General features: G+C 38.5%; 1 protein-coding gene across 2 annotated transcripts in view; it reads right to left on the bottom strand.

Annotated features, from left to right (window-relative positions):
- The window catches only part of EPS8 (epidermal growth factor receptor pathway substrate 8), a 187,673-nt gene extending 170,188 nt beyond the window's left edge, over positions 1-17,485 (bottom strand). The window contains exon 1 of one of the 2 annotated variants that reach the window (XM_021092301.1): positions 17,107-17,485. The gene's annotated coding sequence lies outside the window, so the exon portion shown is untranslated. The remainder of the gene's footprint in view (positions 1-17,106) is intronic. The other variant, XM_021092299.1, reaches the window with a different exon arrangement.

Below are 22,313 nucleotides of genomic sequence, written 5' to 3'. Positions count from 1 at the left end.
TCGGATCTGGCATTGTTGTGGCTGTGGCATAGGCCAGCAGCTGTAGCGCCAATTAGACCCCTAGCCTGGGAACCTCCATATGCCTGTGGGTGTGGCCCTAAAAAACCAAAAAAAAAAATTCAGTATACAGCCAAACAAAACTGCCTCAGTATCTAAAACCTTCATTTTTGCAGTAACAACTTACAAAATGTATAACAAAGGCTGGAAACCTGATGTGACTTTAATAAACATAATCGACTGCATGTATTCACAAATATTTGTCTAATAAAAGACAAACAGCCTCATTTTATTTGGATAGTTGAGGAACTGCTACCAGAAATGCATAAACTAATTTACCACAGAAGAAAAACATGGAAATGATTCCACAGACTCTTACCAATACATTCACATTTTACCTTTTCCTTAAAGAAAAAGTCTTCAAAAATAACTAACTTATAATATGCCATCAATAAAAAAAAAATAAGTAAGTTCCTCTGGTAATGACTGGCTAACATATAATAATAACCAAAGTGAGGAAATAATGAATTTTTCTTTTAGAACAAAAGTGCTTCTAAGTTATGGATTTGGCAAAAGTGCAGAGATGGATTAATACGTCTACCTCTCCTACCTTCTCTCCCCAACTCCGTAATGTGTATGCAAGCCTACAGTTATATCAGCTAACAACATACTGCTATAGCTCTCCAGTAGGTGGACACAGCTTGGAAAATAAGGTCACATGGCTGCCATGGGGACTCTGTCTGGCCAGTTTGTATGACGTCCCCTTTCTGTGATCCTGACATATTCCGCCCAGTAGGGAAGATAAGGGAGAGGTTAACAGGGCTTTTCATGACAGCTTCAAAAATAGATGGTCCAAATCACTAAGAATGTAGGAATACGCAGGCATTCTTATCCTTCATACAGTCATCATAGTAATCAATGGTTTGAGAACTATTTATTCAGAACTTTCTTTGTGCACAGAAATTATTTTTTAAAAGTCCAGTGTCGACCATGTCCCAACCCCATACATGCTGACCTACAATTTAAAAACAGTTCTGGCCTGTTCCCAACAAGCTCTTTGTAATGCAAATAAAGAAGTTTTTTGAAATAGATAGTTATGAATCTTTCATTCATAGTAGCTAATGAGAAACACATGAGCCAAACACATTGTAGAGATCATTTCAGCAGTGTGTAATTTGAGAGGTGTGCTAGGAAGTGCTGGACTCTGCTAGAGGAGGAGGGGTCCCCATCTTTCTTTCTTGCCAGTAAAATGCAAAGGCAGTGTTGCTTCAGATGATAGTCTTAAACTTCCCACATTCCAAATTCAGAGTAAGAGACATTTCCCCATCTCTAAAGATTACCACTTTACAGCCAGCCTGAGGTCTTTAGTATGACTTCATTTTATGAATAATGGCTTCTTCATTGCTAAACGTTCCAACGGAAAAAAAATACCAAACAGTGTCTATAAAACTAATGCAAACCATATTTGTCTGATCTGATCTTAAACTGACCTTAATAGTTGAAAATCTTTTAAAGGGAGTACTGGTATACCATAATTTTTCTCAAAGTTGTTCATAAATAACAAATGTTCTTTTGTGGGATGAGCATAAAATTATACAGAATTGGAAATGGACTTATTTCATATATTCACAATATCGGTATGCATTGAAAAATATAATACTGGAGTTCCCGTCATGGAGCAGTGGTTAACGAATCCAACTAGGAACCATGAGGTTGTGGGTTCGGTCCCTGCCCTTGCTCAGTGGGTTAACGATCCGGCGTTGCCATGAGCTGTGGTGTAGGTTGCAGACGCGGCTCAGATCCAGCGTTGCTGTGGCTCTGGCGTAGGCCGGTGGCTACATCTCCGATTCGACCCCTAGGCCGGGAACCTCCATATGCCGCAGGGGCGGCCTAAGAAATAGCAAAAAGACCACAAAAATAAAATAAAATAAAGAAAAATATAATACAAAAATGTTGAATATCTTTACTCTCTTAGAAATTAAAGAGAGGGAAGGAAAGAGAGAAAGAGGTAGGAAGGGAGGAAGGATGACGCCAGAAAGGTTATTCTTTACTTTCCACATTTTCAACCATTTACTTGAATTTGATGCTTATTCTAGGTTTTCTTTTTACAGCTGCATATGTGGCATATGGAAGTTTCAGGGCCAAGGGTTGAGTTAGAATTGCAGCTGCCAGCCTACACCAACAGCCAGCAACACTTGTGGCAATGCTGGATCCTTAACCCACTGAGCAAGGCCAGAGATCGAACCCACATCCTCTTGGATACTAGTTAGGTAGTATCTAGGTTTTTTTACACTTCTTTTCATTTAGGTTTCTGACATTGTACACTGAGTAAGGACAGCAACCTTACTGTCCTATTAAATACAGAATCTTTATTATTTAGTAATACAGGCACTTATTTAATATTTCTTTACTGATAGGGAAGTTGCACTAACTGAAACAAAATTATTTTCTATTAAAAAAATCATTTTCTATTAAACAAAGCTGAATATGTCCAGAACTCTTCTTACATCAAAAAATAAGATTGGGTTGACTTAAGCCAATGGGCTTTTTTTTTTTTTAATCAATCATTAATTGTTCCTTTTTTTAATAATTTTTATTTTTTCCATTATAGTTGGTTTACAGTTTTATGTCAATTTATACTGTGCATCAAAGTGACCCAGTCACACATATATTTATACATTCTTTTTTTCACATTATCCTCCATCATGTTCCATCACAAGCGACTAGATAGTTCCCTGTGCTATATAGCAGCCAAGAGGCTTTCTAATGGTTTAGCCAAATCCCTAATCTCGCACAGCTATCTCATAAATGCACATCACAAAAGGATCACTGGAGAAAGTCAAAATGAATCAAACAAGATCTATCACCACTGTAATGAACAAAACTCACCCTCACATACAACACACAGCTCAGTACGTACTTTATTGTATTCAACATGCATTTGTGATTATATCCCTCTTCTATAATTTTCCTTTTAAAAGATATGTTACCTGAGTATTATCCTTCCCAGGATTGATATGGTTGACAGCATTAACAAAGACTTGATAAGAGTAAGGAAAAAATAGGAAGCTAAGGTGATCAGAACTAGAAGCTTCCAAAGTTCTTCATAGGAGAAAAGAAAACTACACCTGAATTAGTTTTTCTTTCTTTCCTTTTTTTTTTTTTTTTTTTCTTTTAAGGGCCACACCTGCAGCATATGAAGGTTCCCAGGCTAGGGGTCAAATCAGAGCTGTAGCTGCTGGCCTACACCACAGCTCACAACAATGCTGGATCCTTAACCCATTGAACAAGGCCAGGGATCAAACCTGCATCCTCATGGATGCTAGTCAGATTTGTTAACTGCTGAGCCACAACGGGAATTCGTTTCTTTTGCCTTTAAAATTAAGATGGCCAACAAGCACGTGAAAAAATGCTCAACATCACTGATTATTAGAGAAATGCAAATCAAAACTACCACAAGATACCACCTCACACCAGTCAGAATGGCCATCATTAATAACTCCACAAATAACAAATGCTGGAGGGGGTGTGTAAAAAAGGGAACCCTCCTGCACTGTTGGTGGGAATGTAAACTGGTACAACCACCATGGAGAACAGTATGGAAGTACCTCAGAAATCTACACATAGAACTACCATATGACCCAGCAATCCCACTCTTGGGCATATATCCGGACAAATCTTTCCTTAAAAAAGACACATGCACCAGCATGTTCATCACAGCACTATTCACAATGGCCAAGACATGGAATCAACCCAAAGGTCCATCGACAGACTATTGGATTAGGTAGGTGTGGTATATATACACTATGGAATACTACTCAGCCATTAAAAAACAACAAAATAATGCCATTTGCAGCAACATGGATGGAACTAGAGACTCTCGTACTGAGTGAAGTAAGTCAGAAAGAGAAAGACAAATACCATTTGATACCACATATTTGGAATCTAACATATGGCAGAAATGAACCTTTCCACAGAAAAGAAAATCATGGACTTGGAGAATAGACTTGTGGTTGCCAAGGGGGTGGGGGTGGGAGGGAGTGGAATGGATGGGGAGCTTGGGGTTAACAGATACAAAATATTGCCTTTGGAATGGATTAGCAATGAGACCCTGCTGTGCAGCACTGGGAACTATGTCTAGTCACTTATGATGGAGCCTGATAATGTGAGAAAAAAGAATGTACACATGTATGTGCAACTGGGTCACCATACTGTACAGTAGAAAATTGACAGAACACTGTAAACCAGCTATAATGGAAAATAATTAAAATCATTATGTAAAAAACTTAATTATATTAAATTAAATTAAATTAATTAAGCTCTCAAATAAACCCCTTGCAAAATTCTATACACTTCTGTCTTCCTTTGGAAGAAAGAAAAACCCAGTGGGTTTAGATCAGTTACCCCATCTTAAAGCTTCCCCCCAAATCTGTATTTGCTCTCTCAGAATCACAAAATTAAATCAGCCTCCATGGTTAGCAAGGATTTGTTACATCAAATATCCAAAATCCAATTAATACCCACATTAGCCTAATAAAATCAATATTAGCTAGAAAGGTCTGGCTGTTGAATTTGAAAGGACAGGACTAGTTTGAAACCCAAAGACTTTTATTTTATGTTTACTTATTGAATAAATATTCCATACGTACTTTATCAAATAATACACTGTTCTTTACAGTATATATAATCAAAGTTCCCCACATGTAGCTCACAAACAGCACAATGATAGTAAAAATAGCCTATAGGTTCTTGGGAAATTTTAGCGTTTCTACTTTCATTACTGTCAAACTATTTCTATTATCTATCAGATCCTAGCACCACTAGTTTTCCCAATTATTTTACCACTTAATCCATTAGTTTGGAATCTTTTACTTTGATCATATAAATGTCTTTGAGAACCATAATATAATGTAATTGGTAGGCACTGGGTTAAATTATCCTATATTCTACTCTGTAGTACGGTGATGGCTCACAAAGTCATACTTCAAACAGCCCACTAACTGTCTGGCAGAGAGAAAAAGTGGAAATAATTCTACGTAACAGATAGAGGTAAGGTGTGGAAGGGGAGACTTTGGAGGTTAAGATGAGGAAACTTTTATTCCTGTTTGAAAACCTTTTACAAGACTATAGACTATTTATTCCATATAAATTTTTTTACATTATACAAATTCAGCTGACATATATTTGAATTCAAGTTCTAAAACTCCCTACAGTGTGAGGGGCTACCACAAAATAAAATGATTTTTTAAAAAGTCAGTAGCATATATTCTAATGTATCAAGAAAACTCTGGTGGATCTTTTCTAATTAGTATAAAAACTGAATGGTGTTAGCGAGCATTCCAGTCACTGTGGATGTATTTAGTCTGGACAAGACTTTATTATCTTCACAATGAGACTTTACTAGTTCCAAAATAATGTACTTATTACCCAAATAAGATGAAGGTGAAGGCTTCAATCACTTCTTTGTTTCTAATTCTCCCTGCGGCAGCCTAAACTTAACCTCCACTGTCACAACCACCATGAATGTCTCTTTTATTCAGATCTTACTCTCTGTGGCTGAGATCGCACCAGGCAGTGAGAAAGCATTCAAATAGTAACTGGAAAGATAGCAAAGTTACGAAAAAATGCATTTTTCAACTAACATCATCTGGGTGCTGAAAAAAAGCTGTCAGACACTGGGGCTGCAAGATGTAGAGCAGGAAGGAGGGAAACAGGATGGAGAAGAGATGTCAAGGGAAAACTCACAAGGTCATTTATCTGCTTCAAGATTTGTACATGACTCTTTTCTTCGTGAGACCATGGAAAGCAGCAAGTCTTAAGATTATGCTGAAAAACATGAAATACAGCCAAGTACATGGATGCTGTAGTAAAGGGTGCTGAAACTTTGTTTCAGAGAGTTGGATAAGAAATACATGAAATACATGAAAAAGTAAAATAGCATAAAAAGAAAAGACGGTACTTTAAAACCCTTAACTTATTCTGCAATTCTACAGAGAAACAAATACACTAAAGTACAAAAAAAGAGAAAGAACTGATTACTCCTAAATTTAAATGAAGTTACAAATGTTTTGACATTATTCTTTACACATTATTGTTCAGGTTTGGTTATCGTGATCATTCATTTAAATATAGAAGAGCCAAGACTTTAAGCCAATCTGTGAACTCATGCATATTAAAATCTTTGGAGGGCTATTTTCTTAAATAATTAAAAACACCCTCTTTAATATACATCCTTCAGGCATACTATTAATTCCACACCTTTACATGCATGAGTATCATGTGAATAATGCTACAAGATTTGGCCCAAGGACTAGATTTTTATCACAGAAAGAATTCCATCGCTTTTCAATTATTCAGAGTCTAACAAGACCCAAGAAAGAGTAAATAAAAGAACTACCAACAAAATTAATGTTCTCTCTTGACCAAAAGGATCCTGAGATGTAAAAAATATATAACCAGACTTAAAGTACACAAACTAAACCGAATTTGCATCAGAAGTTCTGATAATGTAAACACACCAAAATAATAAAGAAAAATCAACCTAAAGATACAGTTTCTATCTTTAGATCAATATTTCTAAATTAAACACTAATATTTTTTAAACCCCAATATACAGTTGGTTATAAAACAAGTAAAAATTTAAAAAACATACTGAAAAAAGAAACTGGAGATTACACACACACACAAACAATATAAACATGCTTATTTGGGGAAAAAATCTTTATAGCTATAATAATGTTTCAATTTCTTCTATATGTGAAAGTTAAATGTATCTTCTCTATCATCAAAAGACTATCTTTCTTCAAATTTAACTCAACATACTTAAAACCATCTTATTAAAGGTTCATGTCAAAGATTACCGTTAATTTTAAAGGTCAAATTGTAGAAAATCACATCATGTTCAATGTCTTCTCAAAAGTGAAAAATTTCATCCATATTTTTTTTACAGCTGTGTTTGGCTGCTTACAATTTTTAAACATGTATTTTCTAATAAAAATATTAGAAACAACTATAATATTACAAAACATTACAAATGTTATAATCTGCAGAAAACTCAGACTGTTTAATGATCACAAACATTTTATTTCAGACACTGGAAACATTCTGTTTTTATATTAAATCGATAAATATATCAATAATACACATATATTTCTAGAATAATGTGTAATATTCTAATGGTGATAGAGAAGTAATACTCTAATGGTGCTAATAAAAGATTTTCTAAATAAAATGAAATTCATATCAATAGTCTTCAATAGAGGCCTTTAAAAATATCTTTTTCCTTCTATTTAAATATAAACTCTTCCCTCTATTGATCTTCATTTTTCCCTGTATTTTCTTTTTTTCTTCCCTGATACTAAAAACACAATTTTCAACTATAGAACTCTGACCCCTTATCAAGCACATGATTCATTCACTTAATAAATTATTTTAGCACATTGCTAAGTACTATGCTTCAGTTTCTGGTAAGAAACTGTTCATGGGTCTTAAGAATTCTGGACTGACTCAAACAGGACTAGACCCTGCTCTTGCAGGATATTAGATTCTTATGTTGCTATGCTACTAAATTTAAGAATGGTTTGAGACAGGATCTCTGATTTCACCCAAAACACACAAGTGCGCCTTCTTAATAAAATCACTTGAATGTCACAGGACTGAAAAAGAACACAAGAATTTATCTGCCACATAAAGGACTACATTCAGAAAGTCATATGATTAGAAGGGATTCATGCAATTCTTAAAAACAGGTCTGGAGCCTTCATTGTCTCCTACTCCAATGTAATGAGTACTCCATTGTTTTGCTGGTTACAAAAATGAAAAATAACTGGTTATGAAATGCTTTCTAATAATCCCAGACGCTCCATCTGTGAGAACCTGCAGACTTCCTCACCACTCCTGTCCTGCCCACACATTCTGCACACATCACAGGTATTCATCTTTCTCTAGGCTCTGGAACACCCTAGAGCCCCATCTCAGGCTCTCACTCTTGACCTCAAAAATTAATCCTATTAAAGTCAAATGTCAGAGCCCCCCAATAAAGATTTTTCTGACTCCCTCAACCACAGTGAGCCTCTCCCTTCTCCTATGTACTAAGAAAGAAATATAAATAAATATTTCCTTCTTTGGTTCACTTAAACCACCTCCAGCAACTGTGTCAAGTAGATATTACTACCATTTCCGTTTCTTAGATAAGAAAACTAAGGCAGATAAGGTCTCCCTGATTTCAAAGTCCATCACTTATTTGTTTGTTTAATGTACACTCCATGCAGCTCCATGCTTTGCTGAAACAGTTGCCTGGTTGCCTCTATTCTCTGGGTTCCCTGATGACAGAAGGCAGAGATCTTGTCTTTTTCATCCCTCTATTTCCAGTGTCTGGCACAGAACAGATACTCAACAATTGCTCAGTAAATGATGAATGAATAAATAAATGAAAAGTAATCATGCTCAACTTCCTCTGTGCAGAAAAACACATCCCCTTCTAAACATTCTAAATACACTTTGTAGGAATTAGGAAAGTGGTGATTTCACCCAGCAAACATGTTGTGAGTGCATATTACATGCGATGTACGGTGATTAAAGATAACTAAGACTCCGTTGCCTGTCCTCAAGAAACTTACAATTCAGAGGGGAAAATAAGCTCCTGCTATCACTTCTTTTTCTATTTTTCCTAATCCCCCACAATTTCCTCTCTTTAAAGAAACCCTATCCTTTATAAACTTGTTTTAACACCTCATACCTCTGGGTTAGTGGGATGCTGATGGGTCAAAAGAAAAGAAGTTAAAAGAATCTCCACTGATCTCAAAAAACACAATCCTCTGAGCCATTTTCATTGAGATCAGGAGTGTACAGTGCTAAAGAAAATAAAATCATTTCCTTGCACTTTTTTTCTTTTATGAGAGACAGCATAGCAAAGCGAAAAAGAACATGGGCTTTGGAGTCAGAAAGATCAGGATTTCCATCCCAACTCTGTTCCCTTCTCCCCATGTGGACCATAGACAAGTCACTTCATCTAGCTGAGCCTACTTCTTTCCTATAATATGGAAATAACGAGACCTGCCTTAAAGAACTCTCGTAAGAGTTAAAAGAAATAAGGTATGTTATGCCTGCCATACCAAAGATGCTAGTTTTATAACGTCTGATCTCTCCAGATGTTTCTTCTTTTCTTTTTTTCTTTTTCTTTTCTTCTTAGGGCAAAGGTGCGACACATGGAAGTTCCCAGGCTAGGGGTTAAATTGGAGCTGTAGCTGCTGGCCTACACCACAGCCACAGTAACGCGGGATCCGAGCCACATCTGCAACCTACACTACAGCTCACAGCAATGCCGGATCCTTAACCCACTGAGCAAGGCCAGAAATCAAACCTGCATCTCATGGACAGTCAGGTTCATTACCACTGAGCTAAGAGGGGAACTTCTCCAGCTGTTTCTTGATGGGTATTGGTTTTAACTTTATACGACAATACTTCTGGCCCCAATGTCAATAACACAAAGTGTTGACCAAAAGAAAGGTACCTGAAAAAAGCCACTTGACAAAAGGTAAAAGGAGGGGCATATAATAAGATTCAAAACCATACAGTTAACACTGTTTCTAGATGGTGCATACATCATCTGACTCTTCCTGGCATACACCCAGATAATCCCCTATTTCATACTTTTTTGTGAAAAATAAAACTTACTAATTATCTGTATGATTTGCTCTAAAAGAACTGATATAAGTTACTCTGTAGTAACAATTCTATTTTCCACAAAGAAAAAGCTCTGAGTTAGTGAGGAAGAGGGAAATGAAGTATATATGATGTCCAGAAATCGATCTCAGCATACACTCTATGCAGCATTACATTTTGGTTTCCAAGTTATTTATCAACTGTTTCTTTTAAGCATTTTGCAAAACATGTGAAAAAAATCAAATAAAAACACTTCCCTTTCCATTCTAAACCTAACTTAAAATCCACTTGAAATAAACCAATGGAACCTAATCAAACTTATAAGCTTTTGCACAGCAAAGGAAACCGTTAAAAAAAAATACAACTTATGGAATGAGAGAAAATAGGAAAATAGTTGTAAATGATGAAACCAACAAGGGCTTAATCTCCAAAATACACAAACAACTCTTACAACTCAACAGCAAAAAAAAACAAACAACCCAACTGAAAAATGGGCAGATGACCTGAATAGACATTTCTCCAAAAAGACATACAGATGGCCAACAGGCACATGGAAAAATGTTCAACATCAGTAATTATTAGAAAAATGCAAATCAAAACCACAATGAGGTACTACCTCACACTGGTCCGAATGGCCATCATTAATAGGTCTACAAGTAACAAATGCTGGAGAGGGTGTGGAGAAAAGGAAACCCTCCTGCACTGTTGGGAGGAACGTAAACTGGTACAACCATGGAAAAAGTATGGAGGTACCTCAGAAAACCAAATACAGAACTACCATATCATCCAGAAATCCCACTCCTGGGCATATATTCAGACAAAACTTTCATTGAAAAAGATACATGCACCCCTATATTCACTGCAGCACTATTCACAATAGCCAAGACATGGAAACAACCTAAATGTCCATTGACAGAATAATGGATTAAGAAGATGTGGTAAATATACACAATGGAATACTACTCAGCCACAAAAAAGAACAAAATAATGCCATTTGCAGCAACATGATTAGAACTAGAGATTCTCATACTAAGTGAAGTAAGTCAGAAAGAGAAAGATAAATACCATATGATATCACTTATATCTGGAATCTAATATACGACACAAATGAACCTGTCTACAGAAAAGAAACAAACTCATGGACATGAGAACAGACTTGTGGTTGCCAAGTGGGAGGGGGAGGGAGTGGGACAGACTGGAAGTTTGGGGTTGGTAGATGAAAACTATTGCATGTGAAGTGAACAGGCAACGAGATCCAGCTGTGTAGCACAGGGAATTGTATCCAGTCACTTGTGATGGAACATGATGGAGGATACTGTGAGAAAAAGAATGTATGTATATATGTAACTGGGACACTTTTCTGTACAGCAGAAATTGACAGAACACTGTAAATCAACTATAATAAAAAATTTTAATTAAAAATAAATAAAAATCCACTTGACCTAAAAAAAAAAAAAAAAAAAACACATTTACTTGCTACTGGTATAACTGGAAGTCCACAGACAAAAAAGTGAACCTAGATACAGACCTTATACTTTTCACAAATACTACATCAAAATGGATCATAGATCTAAATGTAAAATGTAAAACTATAAAACTTCTGCCAGCGGGGTGGGGAGCATAACAGGATAAAATTTAGGTGGTCTTGAGTTTGGCAATGAGTTTTTAAATACAACACCAAAAGTTTATCCATGAAACTGTTAAGTTGGCCTTTATTAAAATGAAAAGCATTTGCTCTGTAAAGACACTGTTAAGAGAATAAAAAGGAGTTTTCAATGCAGCACAGCAGGTTAAGGCTTGGCATTGTCTCTGCAGCAACACAAGTTCAATCCCTGGACTGGCACAGTGGGTTAAGGATCTGGCATTGCTGCAGCTATGACACAGGTCACAGCTGTGCCCTGAATTTGATCTCTGGCACGGGAACTTCCATATACTGTGGGTGCACCCCCTCCCCCCCAAAAAAGAGAAGAGTTTAAATTAAAAAGAGAGAACAAAAAGACAAGCCAAATTAGACAAATACTATTTACAAAACAAATATCTGATAAAGTGCTTGTAACAAGAAGATATAAAGAATTGATAAAACTCAACATAAAGAAAACAGACAACCCTAGTAAACATTGGCAAAGTTCAGAAGAGACATCTTACCAAAGAAATACAGGTGGAAAATAGCATGTGAAAAGATGCTTAACATTAAATGTCATTAAAGGCAGTTCCCTTCGTGGCTCAGTGGTTAACAAACCTGACTAGGATCCATGAAGATGAATGTTCAATCGCTGGATGTTCGATTGCTGGCCTCGCTCAGTGGGTTAAGGATCTAGCGTTGCCACGAACTGCGGCATAGGCCGGCAGCTGTAGCTCTGATTAGACCCCTGGCCTGGGAACTTCCATATGCCTCGGGTGTGGCCCTAAAAAGCAGAAAGAAAAAGAAAAAAAGTTATTAGGGTATGGCAAATTAAAGCAATGAAATATCACTATACACTTATTAGGATGGCTAAAATACAAAAAATTGACAATATCAAATGCTGACAAGGATTAGGAGCAACAGGGGCTTGCATTCACTGCTATCGGGAATGCAAAATGGTACAGCCACTCTGGAAAACAGAAATGGCAATGAGTTAGAAAGCTAACCAGAATTTTATTATATGACCTAACAATCACATTCTTAGGTATTTACCCAACTTATTTTAAAACATGCCCACACAAAAATGTACTTGTGAATATTCACAGCAGCCTTATTCATAGTTGCCAAAAATCAGAAGATAACCTTTAATAGATGAATATATACATAAAATGCGATATATCCATAAAATGCAATGTTACTACATGACAGAAAGAAAAGAGCTATCAAATCACAAGAAAACATGAATCGACCTTAAATTCACATTGCTAAGCGAAAGAAGTCTATCTGACAAGGCTATATGGTTCTAATTATATGACGTCCAGAAAAGGCAAAACTATACAGACAGTAAGAAAAAAAAAAAAAAACGGTTGCCAGGAGGAAGGGATTAAGAAATAGATTTGTATCTACCTATATAATAAATGTGTACAACAACCTCACTAAAGAGGATAGAAAGAAAAGGACAGGAATCTGTAAGACTAGGTGGAATCTATAAAAGGAACTGCATATAAAAACTGTACCCTAGTTGATAAAGCTGTTTCCCCCTCTTTGTAAAAGGAGCACAGGTTAACAATTTGGATATCATGATACACATATAATGGATTTGAACAAATAAGTAAATGGATAGCAGATGGTGGAAGCCAGGTTTCCTCTCCCTATTAGAATGAGTTTACAGATAAGCAAGGAGAGAAATCCAGAATGATATAAGTGGTAATGGATTAGGTAGAGTAAGAGACATCCATATGAACTCATATTTAGCTTAAAATAGATACACATGATACACATGGTTACATCAAGAAACATGTACAGTTAAGTGTATATACAGAGGTTTGTATATATGCACATGTTACTTCCTACTGTCAGATGAGAGCGCCTAGAAGTAACGACACCCCAGTAGCAACAAGAAAACCTAGAACCATGGGAGTTCTCATCGTGGCGCAGCAGAAACGAATCCAACTAGGAACCATGAGGTTGCAGGTTCAATCCCTGGCCTCATTCAGTGGATTAAGGATCTGGCGTTGCCGTGAGCTGTGGCATGGGTCGCAGACACGGCTCGGATCTGGCACTACTGTGGCTGTGGCGTAGGCCGGCTACAGCTCTGATTAGATCCTAGACTGGGAACCTCCATATGCCATGAGTGCAGCTCTGTTAAAAAAAAAAAAAAAAAAAAAACCTAGAACCCAGATCTTGGCTTTTAAAACTATTTCCCAAGAAAATGAATCAGATTCTTTCTGGCTGATTCTAGGGCTGGGGCAGGAAATGGAAATATATAAGATATTCCTGGAGCATCTTTTAATGCTATAAAGTAAGGAAGTGATTTTTTTAAAAGCTCACAGTAATCGAGATATGTCAAAGGAGCACAGGAACCAGCTAAAAGAGCTCCCAATGGCCAAAGCTGAAACAATTTGAAGAACATAATAACCCAAAGTATAAATACAACCAATGTGAGCAAATGACTGAATAAAGTAATATACGGAGAAAGAGACAAATCTGCCATGGAGAGGAAATCCAAAAAATTTATATAAATACCCCACACTCAAAAAAAAAAGAAGCATATTCTCCACTCCTCAAGCAATGGGCTGGATGCAGTGACTTCCTTCTAGAAAACAGCAAGGAAGGAAAACGAGTAAACTGTCAGTGCAGAAAACTAAGAAACACTACCTCAACCAGGTTGATCAAGATCAGTATCAACAGGGTATATCATGTTAATAGTACATACCTTTTATACTATGTGATAAAAATACATGTGAGAATTACCTGATGGCTCAGTGGGTTAAGGATTCAGCATTGCCACTCCTGTGGCTCAGGGAGCTGCTATGCCATGGGTTTAATCCCTGGCCCAGGGACTTTTGTGTGCCACGGGCATAGCCAATAACATCAAATAGCACTTTACCTTTGTGGTCTTCCTCCTCCAAACCCAAAACCTCAGTCTGATCAGGAGAAAAATATTAGACTATTTCCAATAGGGGACATTTTACAAAATACCTGTACTCTTCAAAATTATGAAAGCTATCAAGGAGTCTAACAAACTGCCACAGCAAAAAGGAGCTTAAGGAGCCGTGACAACTAAGTGCAATGTGGCACACTAGATGGCAAATCGTGGAATGGAAAAAGGACATTAGATAATAACTAAGGAAATCTAAATAAACTATGAACTTGAGTCGATAATAATGTACCAATACTGGCTCATTAACTAACAAATATTAATCTAAGATAGTAATCAGAGGTGAAACTGAGTATGGGGGCATATGATAAGTCCCTTTACTACCTTTATACTTTTTCCATAAATCTAAAACTGAACTAAAAAATAATTTTTTAAAAAATCCCATTTAAGACTGTATCTAGAAAACGTTGGAGAGGCTGTAGTGAAGCATGGAAGACCGTCACACCTTCCCTGGATATACTAAACCTAAAACGTTTACAACTATTCTGCTACAGAACTTTTCTTAAGAAAATATTTCCAATCACTAACAGCTGCAAACAATTTCAAGCAGTAATTCCTAGCAAAGATGTACTACAAGTGATGTACTTTAACTAAAATTCCACTTTTTCCCTTTAAATACCATTGCAAATGTCTTAAAGTTTGTAACCTATCATTAACTGATGTTGTTTTGTGATGATCCAAAAAACTACCCAATATGTTTAATACAACTCAGAAAAGCTAACTTAGATTTTATATAAATCAAGTCAGTGCTAAAATATTCATCCAACAATACTTCGAGCATCTAAAGAGATACCTGGAAAAAGACTGTCAACTTTTATTCCATATTCTGTATTTTAAACCATGGTTCGAGTGAGCTGGTGCAGAATTAAAATAGGTAAATGAAGAAGAGAAGAGTCTGGAGGAGAAGAAGAATAAAAATAGTGGGTGAACTGTGTGTAATACAGTGTAAGAAAAAGAAAAGACTAGGATTTGAAATGTATCAGATAAAAGCACTGAAAGCAAAGAGTAGGAAGCCTATGTCAAAGCACGAAAAAAGTAAAGGACTGATATTTGAAAAGTATTAGCATAGCTAAAAAGTTGAAAGCAGGAAGAGCAAGAGGTAAAAACAAGACAAAAACCTTTACATCTGATCAGAAACAAGGTGATCTGAATTCAACATTAGATTCCTGATAAGGAACAAATAAAAATAAATCATTTTGAAGAAACTTCTCCCTAAATATCACTTAAAATATTCCTACAGTATTTTTTAAAAGGCAGAAAATTACTATATTTTCAATATATACTATATATTCAGTGACATTGAAAAGTGAAAGGAAAAAAAAAGACTACAAAGAGAATCTATCAAACATTGTGCACAGTGATTATCCCACAACAGTGGAACTAAAAGCAAATTATGTTTCCCTTTCTTTTTTTCTTCTGTGAAGTGAATGGCTTGTGGAATTTTAAAAAGTCTTAATCTCTGAATTCTGCACTAAAGGCATTCTATAAAACGTTGTACATCTGTGAGACATTCTACCCTACCCTTTACATGGCAAGTCTACAAAGTGCATTATTTTTCAAAATGGTAAGTAAAAATGTGATCCCATGACTTAAAATTTTCCACACCAGCAACTTAACTATAGTAGTATGTCCAGAAAACTCCAATTACAAATATAAAATTTATACTAGGTGAGAAAGGATGGCATTGACTTTCATTTTCAATGACCACATGATCCAAGGTACACATTCCAAAACCTAGGTCGCTGGAGAAAAATGGTATCCTTTCAAGGAAAATAAATTAGATGCAATACACCATACAGTTACTTTGTCATATGTACATAAAGAAGCCTTCTGGGAACCCTAATTTTTCTATCTCCCCCCCCCCAAAATACCAAAGCCAAGATCAAACTTTTCACATGCATCTGAAACCAAGTTTTATCTGAACTCTGAAGATATCTGTTCCTCTTATCTGAGGCGAGAACTGAAACCTTAAAAAGAAAAGCAATAACACATTTCATTGAAATACGTTTTGTAAAGGTGGATTCCAATTCCTAATGCTCTACCATTCTTGACATCTATGGACTTCAAATCCTGATACCTAATACAGCATCCTACCCTCAGAGAGTCCAGCAGTGGAATGTGTTCTACGGGGAAAGGATCTGAGAAAAAATGCAAAGGGAGAGAACAATCCCTGCAAAGATTCTGCATACAAGTAGTCCTTGAAAGGAAAGTAGAAAGCAAGAGCGAGCAGGGTCTTGGAAATCCTCTGCAAAGGCATTCATTGACAAAGACTCCAGAAGGGCCGTCTTCCCAAAAGTAAAATGGGGAGTGGAGTGAAACCATCTAAGAAAGGACAATCAACAGGAATTAGGAGTGACAACTATGCACAAACAGCAAGGTCTCTTGAATTTAAGGGGGGTATGCGATAGTGGGACTTCGCTGAAAAGTATCCATTGAAAAAGAGCTCCCCTTTGGGGGGGGGGGGGACTGTAGCCCTCTAAACCCCACGTCTAAGACAAACCAGGAGAAGAATACTCGTTCTGGAGTAGCTCCACGGAACAGAGAAGCGCAGGTGTATCTGCGGAAGCTCAGGTTACCGAGAAATAAGACAAGGACACTGTGCATCTCTTCTGCTCACCCCTGCCGGAGCCCCGGGCACGGAGAGCTAGCGGCCGAGGGTCGGCACGGGCTCCGGACGTTCCGGGACCCGCGCGCGGACACGCTCCGGCAGCAGCGCCCTCGCACACCTGGTTGCCGACACCAGTTGAAAGCAGTCAAAGTGAATGAAGGCGGACGAGGTGCCTGGCACCGCTCCACCCCGGCACACAAAGGCGGATTTTGAAAATCGAAGGAAGAGTCCGAGACGACGGACCCCAGCGAGCGCCTTTCTCCGAGGGGCTCTTACCTCGGATCCGCCCTCGGGGCCGCAGCTTCCCCGAAGGCGCTTCGAGCCCACACCCGGCGGGAGGCGGCCGGGAGAAAGCCCTCGAGCCGGACCGCGCCCTCCCAATCCTCCGCGAGCCGCCCAGCCGCCCTCGGCGCCGGCCGAGGAGAAGCGATTTCTGGGGCGAGCTCAGCGCCGGCCTCGCGCTCGGCGAGACCGCCTCGCCCGCCGCCGCTGGGGAAGTCTGGAGCCGTCTGCCCGCTAGCCCGCTCACCCGAGCCGGCCGCGCGCCGCGCATGCCCAGTACCCCCTCAGGGAGCGAGCCAGCGAGCGCGCGCCGCGCGGCCGGGGGCCCGCTCCACTCTCCGGGTCTTGGCAGCAGCCGAAGCGCGGAGTATCTGGTCGACCCCGGCGCAGGAGGTGAACTGGCCCGCGGGGCCGGTGGGCGGGAGAGGAGCAGGAGGAGAGAAGGCAGGGCAGCGCGCCGAGTTATCAAGGCCTCGATCAAAGTCAGACCGACGTACTGAGCCGCCGAGGAGTTTCCAGAAGTGCCCTAGCAGGACCGACGAGCAGCTGGGAGATTGCCAGGAGGGGAAAGCGCTAGGAGAGTTTTGCCCTGGGCAAGAGTTGATGCCTTGGGCGGAGAGGTCGCTCTAGTCCCAGCGGCCAGGGTTCTGGTGTACATTACGGGGCCACTAACCTACCGGCAGTAAACCTGCTGCAGCCAAAGACCCACTAGCCTGCGGCTTTCTCCTGGGACCCTTCCTCCTATTTTTCCCGTTGTGTTTCCTTTTTCTTTCTTTTCTTTCTTTCTTTTTTTTTTTTTTTTTTTTTTTAATCTCTTCAACTCATGCCGTAAACTGGTGGCACCCAAGGGCCTCCATTCGGTCCCTGGGAGTCTCCAAAACCGCGAGTCCTGGAAGCAGCAAGCCCAGACCCGCTTCGCACGCCTACCTTGGATCCCATTTTTCTGGTAGCTCTTGCCAGAAACCCGATGTGGTTTGAAGTAGTGGAGGCTTCTTTCACATAATGCCTCTTGTGACCGACCTAAACCAACCCTCAAAACCTTCTCCTCCGCCTGTAGCGCCCAGTGAGAAGTCCTTGGGTCTGTGAACATTGTGTTCGCCTCTTGAAACACCACGTTTGTTATAGCTATGTTCCCCTTCTTTCTAACTTCTTAAAGGTCACTTGACTCCCAGAAATCAACAAAAGACTACAAAATACACTTGGTTAAAATAGATTGGACCAGGTTGTTTTGTGAAGCAAGGGAGACTCGCAGTCAGGGGAAAAAGATACTTCAGACCAAAGCAGGAAATAAAACCATTACACCAAAAGTTGGAATAGACCTTAAATCCAGTCGGCTATCTTAGGTAGAAATCCTCTTTCCAATATTTCCGCTACACTATCATCCACTTAAACTTTTGCATTGTTGAGAATCTCTATTTTTATCAACATTATGTATAATTATGATTATTTATTATTTTGCTATGCCAGAAACTAAGCAGTTGGTTTTCTTTTTTGCTTTTTCTTCTTTTTAGGGCTGCACCTGCGGCATATAGAAGTACCAGGCCAGGGGCTGAATCCAAGCTGCAGCTGCTGGCCTACACCACAGCCACAGCAACACTGGATCCAAGCCACATCTGCAAACTATAGTACAGCTTGCAGCAATGCCGAAACTTAACCCACTGAGGCCAGAGATCAAACCCACATCTTTGTGATACTAGCCGTGTTCTTAATCTGCCGAGCCATGCCGAACTTCTAGGCAATTTTTAGATTTTTTTCCTAATCTTTAAAATGAAATAGGCTTTATTATATCAATTTAGCAGGAAAATGGAGCTCAGAAGTTTCATTCCTTTTGCCAAAGCCAATGCTGTTGCTAGAATTAAAATCTAAAGTCTGCATTGTTTGATTTGTGAACATCAAATCAAACTTCCCTTAACTTACCAGCTGGTTCTGCCTCTAAGAGCCAAACAAAATTAGTCTCATTTCTTACAGATACTGCAAGTCTTGAAATATGTGAACCAAACTATTAAGTAACTAGTGGATCATCTCATATTTTCCTCTTCTTCAAAATCTCTAGATATTTTCACTTCCCTTAAAATGGAATGGTGCCTTTCACTTCTTTAAAAAGGAATGGTGAGCCTCCATAACCACACTTCATACCCTGCTTTGAATATGCTTTGATTTTTTTTTTCATTTTTCTCAAGTTGTGTACTCAAAAGAGAACACAACATTCAAATGCAATGGGCTGAGATCTGAGTCACAGTGATCAGCAGCCCCTTCGATCCAAGCTTACCTCACAATAGGCATTCCCAAAGTGATCGCTAATAATAACATCTTAAAATCTGAAATTATGTGCTCAAAGATGAAATTTATTAAGGATTAAAGGTAAAAAATTAGGTTTAAACATGAAATTATTTTTAATGTTTTTTGAAAATTTTATTGAACTAGAGTTGACTTACAAAGTTGTATTAATTTCGGCAAAGTAAATCAGTTATATATGAATACATACATCCACTTCTTTTCAGATTCTTTTACCATATAAGTTATTGCACAGTACTGAGTAAATTTCCCCATGCCAAACAGTAGATCCTTGTTACTCACATATTTTGATATAGCAGTGTGTATATATCAAGCCCAACTCCCTAATTTATCCCTCCCCCTCTTGTTTCCCCTTTGGTAAACATAGGTTTGGTTTCAATAGCTTTGAGTCTGTTTCTGTTTTCAGTTCTAGTGTATCATTTTTATTAGATTCCACAAATTAGTGATATATGATATTTGTTTTTCTCTGTCTGACTTATTTCACTTAGCATGATCATCTCTAAGTCTGTTAATGTTGTTACAAATGGTATTGCTCCAAGCTCTTTATGGCTGAGTAATATCCCATTGTGTGTATGTATTCATCCAGTTCTCTGTTGATGAACATTTAGGTTGCTCCCATGTCTTAGCTATTGTAAATAGTATGCAATGAACACTGGGGTGCACTTACCTTTTCAAATTACAGTTTTTGCCTAATAGATGCCTGGAGTGGGATTCCTGGCTCATATGGTAGTTCTATATTTACTTTTTTAAGGAACTTCCATGCTTGGGCAAAAAGCATTTTTTTAAAAAAGCAATGAGTTTTTAAAAGAATTTCGTAAGAGTGATCATTCACTCAACTCATTCTTTTGGAGTCAAATAATAATTCAGTTGAATCCAAAATTACAACTGAGATAAGAGAATAAATTAAGGGAGACCAGTGAAAGAAGGAAAATTGAGAAGAGAAAAAAAAACCACATGAGATACATAGAAAAGTCAATGAAAACCTAAGAAAAAGGAGAAAACTAAAAACAGACAACCATGGAGTTTCCACTGTGGCTCAGTGGAAACTAGTTAAAAACCCAACTAGTATCCATAAGGATGCGGTTTGATCCCCGGCCTCGCTCAGTGGGTGAAGGATCCGGCATTGCCTCAAGCTGCATCAGGGTTGTAGATGTAGCTCTGATCCTGCATTGCTGTGGCTGTGACATCGGACGGCATTTATAGCTCTGATTTGACCCCTAGCCCAGGAACTTCCATATGTGGCCCTAAGGGGAAAAAAACAAACAAACAAACAGAGAACCCTGAGAGCTCCTTCAGGCAAGAAGCTCTTCATCTTATACACCATACTTGCATGGCTGTACATGGTTGGCAAGCATGTTTATTTAAGTTTCAGAGAGAAAGGTGAGTTACAACAGCTGAAGAGTTCTCCACCTGGATCCTGCATAAAAAACACACTTTGATATGCATTGCTTGACTCTCAGGAAGTAAAAGAAATCACTAAGAGTTCAAGACAAAAATGACACAAAACAAAACAAAATCACTGAAACAGGCTGGGTGAGCAGTAATCTTTTAAAGAAACCTTAAACCAAAGGAAAACGCATCTTTAAACTCCCACTCGTTAAATCACCTCCCTGCAGGGGAATCAGAGTGGTCTCAGGTCCTCTGGCTCCCTGCTCCTAAGAGAAGCATATACATATCCTCTCTGGAGAAAGATAACTCAAGTCAGTGTCCCAGAATTCACCACAAATTAACATTAACCAAGTAGGAATTCATAGTCAAAGATCTTAAAACATATAAGAAAATTAATCATCATGAGTGAGAGCAGAATAAATAAACATATTTAGGTTTATGAGGCCAAAAAACTATGATCTAGCTGTTTCAAGATTTTTTTTTCTTTTGTCTTTTGGGACTGCACCTGTGACATATGGAAGTTCCCAGGCTAGGGACTGAATCAGAGCTATAGCCGCCAGCCAATGCCACAGCCACAGCAACGCCAGATCTGAGCCGTGTCTTCGACCTACACCACAGCTCACCACAACGCGGGATCCTTTAACCCACTGATAGAGGCCAGGGATGAAACCCACATCCTCAAGGATACTAGTTGGGTTCATTACTGCTAAACCACAATGGGAACTCAAAGAATTTCTGTTGTTGTTTTTTTCATTTTTGCTTTTTAGGACCGCACTCACAGCATATGGAATTTCCCAGGCCAAGGGTTGAATCAGAAATGTGGCTGCTGGCCTATGCCATCGCCATAGCAACATGGGATCCAAGCTGCATCTTCAACCTACACCACAGCTCATGCCAATGCTGGATGGATCCTTAACCCACTGAACAAGATCAGGGATCAAACCTGCATCTGCATGGATACTAGTTGGGCTCGTTATGGCTGACCACAATGGGAACTTCCCCAAGAATTTTTTTAATTATAAACAAAAAACTATCTAAAATGACTAGGCAATCAGTAAAAAAAAACAATCCACCAAACTTTCTGGAAAGGAAATATATAACTTGAAATTTGAAACTCAATGGGTTAGATATAGCTGAAGAGAAAATATGTAAACTACATATAAAGAAAATATCCAGAATAAAGCATAGAGGGTGAACAAGAAAATAGCAAGGCTAAGAGATACAGAAGATAGAATGTGATGATTTAACATTTATCTAATCAGAATCCCAGAATGAGACACCAAAAAGAGTAGATTAGAGGCAAAAGGTGAAGAGACTGTTATACTCTCTTAGATTAGATATCAGTTATACTCTATAGGTGATAATGCTTCAAGATTAATAGAAGACGGAGTTCCCATCAAGGCTCAGTGGAAACTAATCCAACTAGGAACCATGAGGTCGTGGGTTCCATCCCTGGCCTCATTCAGTGGGTTGAGGATCCAGCGTTGACATGAGCTGTGGTGTAGGTCCCACACGGA

The sequence above is a fragment of the Sus scrofa genome, chromosome 5 (assembly GCF_000003025.6).
Source record: "Sus scrofa isolate TJ Tabasco breed Duroc chromosome 5, Sscrofa11.1, whole genome shotgun sequence".
NCBI classification, from domain to species: Eukaryota; Metazoa; Chordata; class Mammalia; order Artiodactyla; family Suidae; genus Sus; species Sus scrofa.
The sequence above is the reverse complement of the archived record's forward strand: the minus strand, read 5'-3'. Positions and strand labels throughout refer to the sequence as shown.